Source organism: Austrofundulus limnaeus, unplaced genomic scaffold (assembly GCF_001266775.1).
Source record: "Austrofundulus limnaeus strain Quisiro unplaced genomic scaffold, Austrofundulus_limnaeus-1.0 Scaffold1048, whole genome shotgun sequence".
NCBI lineage: Eukaryota > Metazoa > Chordata > Actinopteri > Cyprinodontiformes > Rivulidae > Austrofundulus > Austrofundulus limnaeus.
In genome coordinates, this window is record NW_013953450.1 from 14,827 (window position 1) to 21,525 (window position 6,699).

Consider the following 6,699-nt stretch of genomic DNA (forward strand, 5'->3'; position numbering starts at 1 on the left):
ATTAACTAAACCAATTATCTGTTTATTAACTAAACCAATTATCTGTTTATTAACTAAACCAATTATCTGTTTATTAATTAAACCAATCATCTGTTTGTTAATTAAACTAATTATCTGTTTGTTGAATAATAATAATTATCTGTAATAACTGGTTCATTTATTGAATAGAAAATTGGTTCGGTTTCGAGTAGAGAATTGGTTTATCTAAAATTACCAATTATCTGCTCATTAAAAAACCCACTTATTGGTTTGTTAACTAAACCAATAACCTGTTTGTAAAATAAATCAATTATCTGTTTGTTGAATAACAATTATCTGTGATAACTGGTTTATTTATTGAGTAGATAATTGATTTATCTAAATAAACCAATTATCTGCTCAATAAACCTATTATTGGTTCTTTAATTTAATTTTAATTATCTGCTCGTTTGTAATCTAGCTGCTGACAAAAAGCAGAGCTGATCTTGTATTATAAACTGAACGTTTAACTTGGATCTTTAATCTCTAAGTTAACATAGGTTATATAGTGTTTTTTATCAAATATATTAACTTTAACAACTTAGTTTTATGAAAAAGCATTTTAACCACATTAAAATATTAAAAGGCAAAACTAAACAGTTTTATTTGAAATAGCAAATAGTAAAAAAAAAGTGTTTAAATTAAATAAAAATCTGATTTCGCTCTCAGCTTTTTAAAAAGCTCTAAAACTACTTCCTGTTCTGTGACGATAAAACTAATAATAATTTGCTCAGAATAAAATTATTAGCTTCTTCTGGTGATGCGTTAACATGGTTAGCAGCAGGTGTTACCATGACAACCCCCTCTGCTGTGGGAGGAGCTGTGATCAGAGCTGTAGCACAGCAGAGAGGAAGTGGGAGGAGCCTAAATGAATCTCAGTTTTTCAGAGCTTTTTAAAAGCATCCTTTAGTGAACTGTTTCCTTTGAGCTTAAAAGTGTACAGGATTTAAAGTCTTCTCTGTCGTCATTAAACTTTTAGTTCTTGTTTGTTTTTTTCTTTTTCGTTTCTTTTCTTTTTTTGTATTTTTTTTTTTATCTGAACATGAAATGTGTTTGTTCCGTTTTGCGAGTCTTTACTAAAAACTCACCTCCTCTCAGGATCTTCTTGGTTTAGTCCAGCACCAGTATTGATAAAAAGATCAGATTCATGAGCTGCAGTTAAAACTTTTAAATGTTTGGCTGCAAATAAGATGACTCAGATTTTGACCTGAAGGTTTTGAAAATGTGTGGTAAAAATCTTGGCCGGTGTTTGAGTTCTGACTGGACCAAGTTTCAGAGCAACAAACCAGTTTTCTCTTCAGTTTGGGTCTGAAGGCACCGAGCCGGAACATATGGAGACAGTATTAAAGTGTGAGAAGCACTTAGATCTTATTTTTGTACAAAGAGAAATATCCAGACGTGTTTGTTCAGAGGTTTTTAATAAATACCAGGAAACAGAAATATGATGCTGAATCAGAACCAATCAGAGACCAGATGAGAGGAGAAATGTGGACCTGAAGGTTTTCATGTGATGAGATGAAACTGTTGTGATCTGTCATTATTACTAATCCTAATTAAAAAATAAGATATGAAAGAACAACGATCTCATGTGGTTTTTGTTTCATCTGTTGATGAAAGAATCTTATTTTTGTGTGTTCTGGTCCAAGCTTACAAGTTGAGACTCGATTTGGTTTGAGTTTAGTAGTTAACAAGAATGACATCATCCTGTGACGATTGTCAATGTTAACACCTGCTAATGGTATTTAAATTTTAAATTCAAAATAAGTTTATTAAAAACAATGCAGATGGTACCTGTTTGAAGTGCACCCTTGTGCACTTCAAATGTGCATTCATGTTGAAGAGTTTGGGTGCATTGTGTGTCCCACATTCTCCACATCTGCTCTTTGCCCCGCCCTTTTTGGGTACTATTTCCGCCCTGACGCAAAGTCCGCATTTTTACGGACTTCGGTGAAGTGTATTACCCACAATTCATCACTGCATGTGACATTTTGAATTAAAAGGCAGAAATCTGGCAATGTGCACTGAGCACCTTCAAGTAATGCCAACCACCAATAAAACCAAAAGAAGAACTTAAAGAAAGTAGTTCTCATACTCTGATGTATAAGCCTCCTTTGCTTCATGTGCTTTCTTCTCCTAAAAATGATTGATTACTGTAGTTGTACTATCCTTTTTAGCAATACAAATGCCTAAACAGTGACTGGTCTTTCCATGCTGGATGTCGTAGCTACGATGCAGAGACGCAAGTCGATGATGTATTGTTTGTTCTTCATTTAGTTTTATTTGTAACGTGTCACTGTGCCAACTGCATGTTTAAAATATTAACTACACAATGAACAGATCATAGGCATTTATTTTTCTGATTAACAGGTCTACTCCTAACAAACTGACATGACTTCATGCAGCCTTTGTGTCAAACAGTGGTCATATAAAACATAACTTTCATCAGTTTTATCATCCTGTAAATATTAAGAATAACGGATAGAGGGATGTTTGGAACTGATCAGAAATGTAATGATGGATGAATTGACAGATTTATTTATTGACGTTTATTTAACCAGACAAATCCTAATTAACCAGAAGTGCCTTCTCCGGGTCAGGGGGGTCGTCCTGCCTCAAGTGGAGGAGTTTAAGTATCTGGGGATCTTGTTCACGAATGGGGGAAGAACGGAGCGGGAGATCGACAGGCGGATTGGCGCAGCGTCTGCTGTAAAGCGGGCGCTGTACCGGTCCGTCGTGGTGAAGAGAGAGCTGAGTCAGAAAGCGAAGCTCTCGATTTACCGGTCGATCTACGTTCCTACCCTCATCTATGGTCATGAGCTTTGGGTCATGACCGAAAGAACGAGGTCCCGGATACAAGCGGCCGAAATGGGTTTCCTCCGCAGGGTGGCTGGGCTCTCCCTTAGAGATAGGGTGAGAAGCTCGGTCATCCGGGAGGGACTCAGAGTAGAGCCGCTGCTCCTCCACGTCGAGAGGAGCCAGTTGGGCTTGGGCATCTGGTAAGGATGCCTCCTGGACGCCTCCCTGGTGAGGTATTCCCGGCACGTCCCACCGGGAGGAGGCCCCGAGGAAGACCCAGGACACGCTGGAGGGACTATGTCTCTCGGCTGGCCTGGGAACGCCTTGAAGTTCCCCTGGAGGAGCTGGAAGAAGTGGCTGGGGAGAGGGAGGTCTGGGCCTCCCTTCTGAAGCTGCTGCCCCCACGACCCGACCCCAGATAGGTGGAAGAAAATGGATGGATGGATGGATGGATGGATGGATGGAAATCCTAATTATGAAAATCAATTTCTACCACTTTCTAGAAATAAAACTTAAAGTTGTTAATCATGCTGTAAATTATGCTTTTAGATCCATGATTTCTTTCACAAAGTTCGCACAGCTGAATAGAATGTACTCAAAATAAATATTAATTTGAGTAAACAGTTTATATTTCATTCACACCTGCCCAGCACCTTCACCACTCACTTGACAGAACTCTACCTGCTGAATCTAACAGCTCTTACATCAACAGACATGGACATGGATTAAATATTGATGGATTAAGTATTGGGTTGTTTTTACTGCCACCTGAGGTCAGCAAAAAGTCAAGAAAATATCATGAAATAACATGAATAAGTTAACAGATGACCAATTGTTCTTTCCATGATCCCGTTGTTAAAAGTTAGTTCTCTGCCCATGAAGCACTGTTTTTATGCAGAAAATACTGAAACTCTAAAAAAAATAAATAAACATTTTATTCTTGCTATACTACTTTAAATGTTTGAATTGACTAATTTCTGTAATTTACTAGCTTCAGTTTCCCCTTCAGAGCGGGCTCTTTGTGGCTGCAGCTCTGTGGGAGCGTCAGCGAACTAACAGAAGTTCATCATCAGTTTGATCGGAGATTTTTTTCGTCCTATCATCCCCGTACTAACTGTGTCCATCGGACTGGCCCATTAATGGTCCGGCCCAGCGAGAACTGTCCCAATTACCCACTCCGCCCTTGAACCCACCGGTTACAGGACGACTCCTCAAACCAGTCTGCTACAGCCACCCCCATCCATCTACACATGTCTCATCTGTCCCCACATGTCAACCTCCCGTTAGGGTCACCAATGAAGCGTTAGAAGAAGGACACATAAACTGATTGCAAACCACTTGAGCCCCTTTTGTGGTATGTTTCTCTGTACTGCCATTATGGTTTTGGCGCAGAAGGAATAATGTCAACTGGTTTGCAATCAGTTTATGTGTCCTTCTTCTAACACTTCATTGGTGAACCTAATGGGAGGTTGACATCTGTCCCCACATGTCAACCTCCCGTTAGGGTCACCAATGAAGCGTTAGAAGGACACATAAGCTGATTGCAAACCAGTTGACTTTATTCCTTCTGCTCCAAAAACATAATGGCAGTACAGAAAAAACATACCACAAAAGGGGCTCAAGAACACAACAATCCTGCTGGGTGAGAGGCACCTCACCAACGAATACACCACACTATCATTTTGTGGCACCCAGGAATATTTCACCATTTAAAATCACCGCCCTCAACATTTGTTTTTAAATTTAAGACTTGTGTTTTGATTGTTATGTTGTGTGGCAGTGACTCACACTCAAAGTAAATTCAGGTGCAATACCAATTTGTGCCAGTAGATGACAGAGAGAGAGTGACAGTAGAGCAGGGGTCCCCAACCTTTTTCCTGTAAGGGCCACATAACCTTTCCCTTCTCTGGTGGGGGGCCGGAGTCAGTTTGTAACAGAAAAAGTGACTATTGCAGGAGTGCCTAAATGTAAAAATTTATTGTTTTCCAGAAAGCACAATCAAATAAGCCTCTCTGGGTTCTTCACAGTATGTATTCTGCTGAGCTAACAGTCCACTTTTTAGCTTTGAGGGTTTGTTTGCTCACATTTGGCCTTGAAGCTATCATACTTGTCTTTGTGACGGGATTCATAGTGTCGCCGCAGCTTGTATTCTCTGAATACCGCCACCGCCTCTTGACAGATGAACAAAAAAATAATCGTTTGTCCACTGAAGCTTAAATGTCCTGCATTCTGAATCAATTTTTCTCTTACCTAATCTTTTCACCATTATTCCATTCTCTCTTTGAGTGGGGCAGGTTTAGGATTTTTTTCTGGGGGTTGCCAGATAGGGGCACAGACCGCAGAAGGGTGGAACAGAATGTCACGTTATATGTGTGTATGTATGAAATAGTTACTAACTAATAATAGTTAATAATGAAAATAGTTCATAACTAAGGAACATTTTATTGCAAAAGTCCAGCTTTATAATCAAATATAAATACACATATATGAAAAAAAAAAACTAAGTGCTCTCTGGTATTGTTCTGGGGGCCGGACCAAATGGGGAGGCGGGCCGGATTCGGCCCGCAGGCCATAGTTTGGGGACCACTGCAGCAGAGCAAGCTAAACAGCTGTCAGTTGGAAATTCCTCAGCTGTGTGATCAGTATCTCAGCACAGCAAAGCTACTACTTCCTATTACTAAGGAAAACCTGATTTCTAACACTGTTACACTCGATCAGTGCATCTGTTGTCATGTGTGTAACAATTTGCCCAATAGTGTAGTTCCTGTAGTCTTCTAGCAGGGGCACCAGGGTCGACTTCCATGAAACTAAAGCTTTTACTCATATTGTATTGTTGTTTTATTCAAATTATTTAAAAAAAGCAATGATTCTAGTCCTGGTCCACTGTGATGCATCTCAAAACAAATAGATTTGAAATCTCAGATTTGATTTAGATTTAACTGGTCCTGTTTGCCCCTGGTCCTGGCATTGTTGTGTGGTTTCTGACTTTTTTTTGTTTCAGGTCCTAAAATACAGGGGTTAGACAATGAAACTGAAACACCTGTCATTTTAGTGTGGGAGGTTTCATGGCTAAACTGGACCAGCCTGGTGGTCAGTCTTCATTAATTGCACATTGCACCAGTAAGAGCAGAGTGTAAAGGCACAATTAGCAGGGTAAGAGCACAGATTGGCTCAAAATATTGCAATGCACACAACATTATGGGTGACATACCAGAGTTCAAAAGAGGACAAATTGTTGGTTCACGTCTTGCTGGTGCATCTGTGACCAAGACGGCAAGTCTTTGTGATGTATCAAGAGCCACAGTATCCAGGGTAATGTCAGCATACCACCAAGAAGGACCAACCACATCCAACAGGATTAACTGTGGACGCAAGAGGAAGCTGTCTGAAAGGGATGTTCTGGTCTCAAACCAGGGGTTTCAGTTTCATTTTCTAACCCCTGTAATTAGACAGGCTGTGGATCAAAACACACTGACCTGTAAAACCTGCTCGTCCATTCTGACACACAAGACATCAGGTGTAGCTTCAGGTCCTGACCTGCAGGGAACCAGGAACTGATTAAAACAAGAGAAAAAATAGAAATTTCTGAGGGGACCCTGTTGTGCCACCCAAGGGTCCTGAGAAGACCCGGTTGACGCCATCTCACCCCATCTGGTTAATGTTTGAGGGTCAGCTGGAGACTTATTGACTGTAGGGGTCACCTCGGGTCAAAATTATCAAGGAACTATCTTGGACTCAGTCCTCTGATGGGCCTTCGAACGGACAAAAACTCTGTTCCACTAGAACTGTATTTAGGCCACCCAAGGCCACTTTCCTTCTAAATCAGACAAAAACAGAAGAATCTTCTCTTATTTGATTTAGTGTTCTCTTAACTGAAAGTATTAC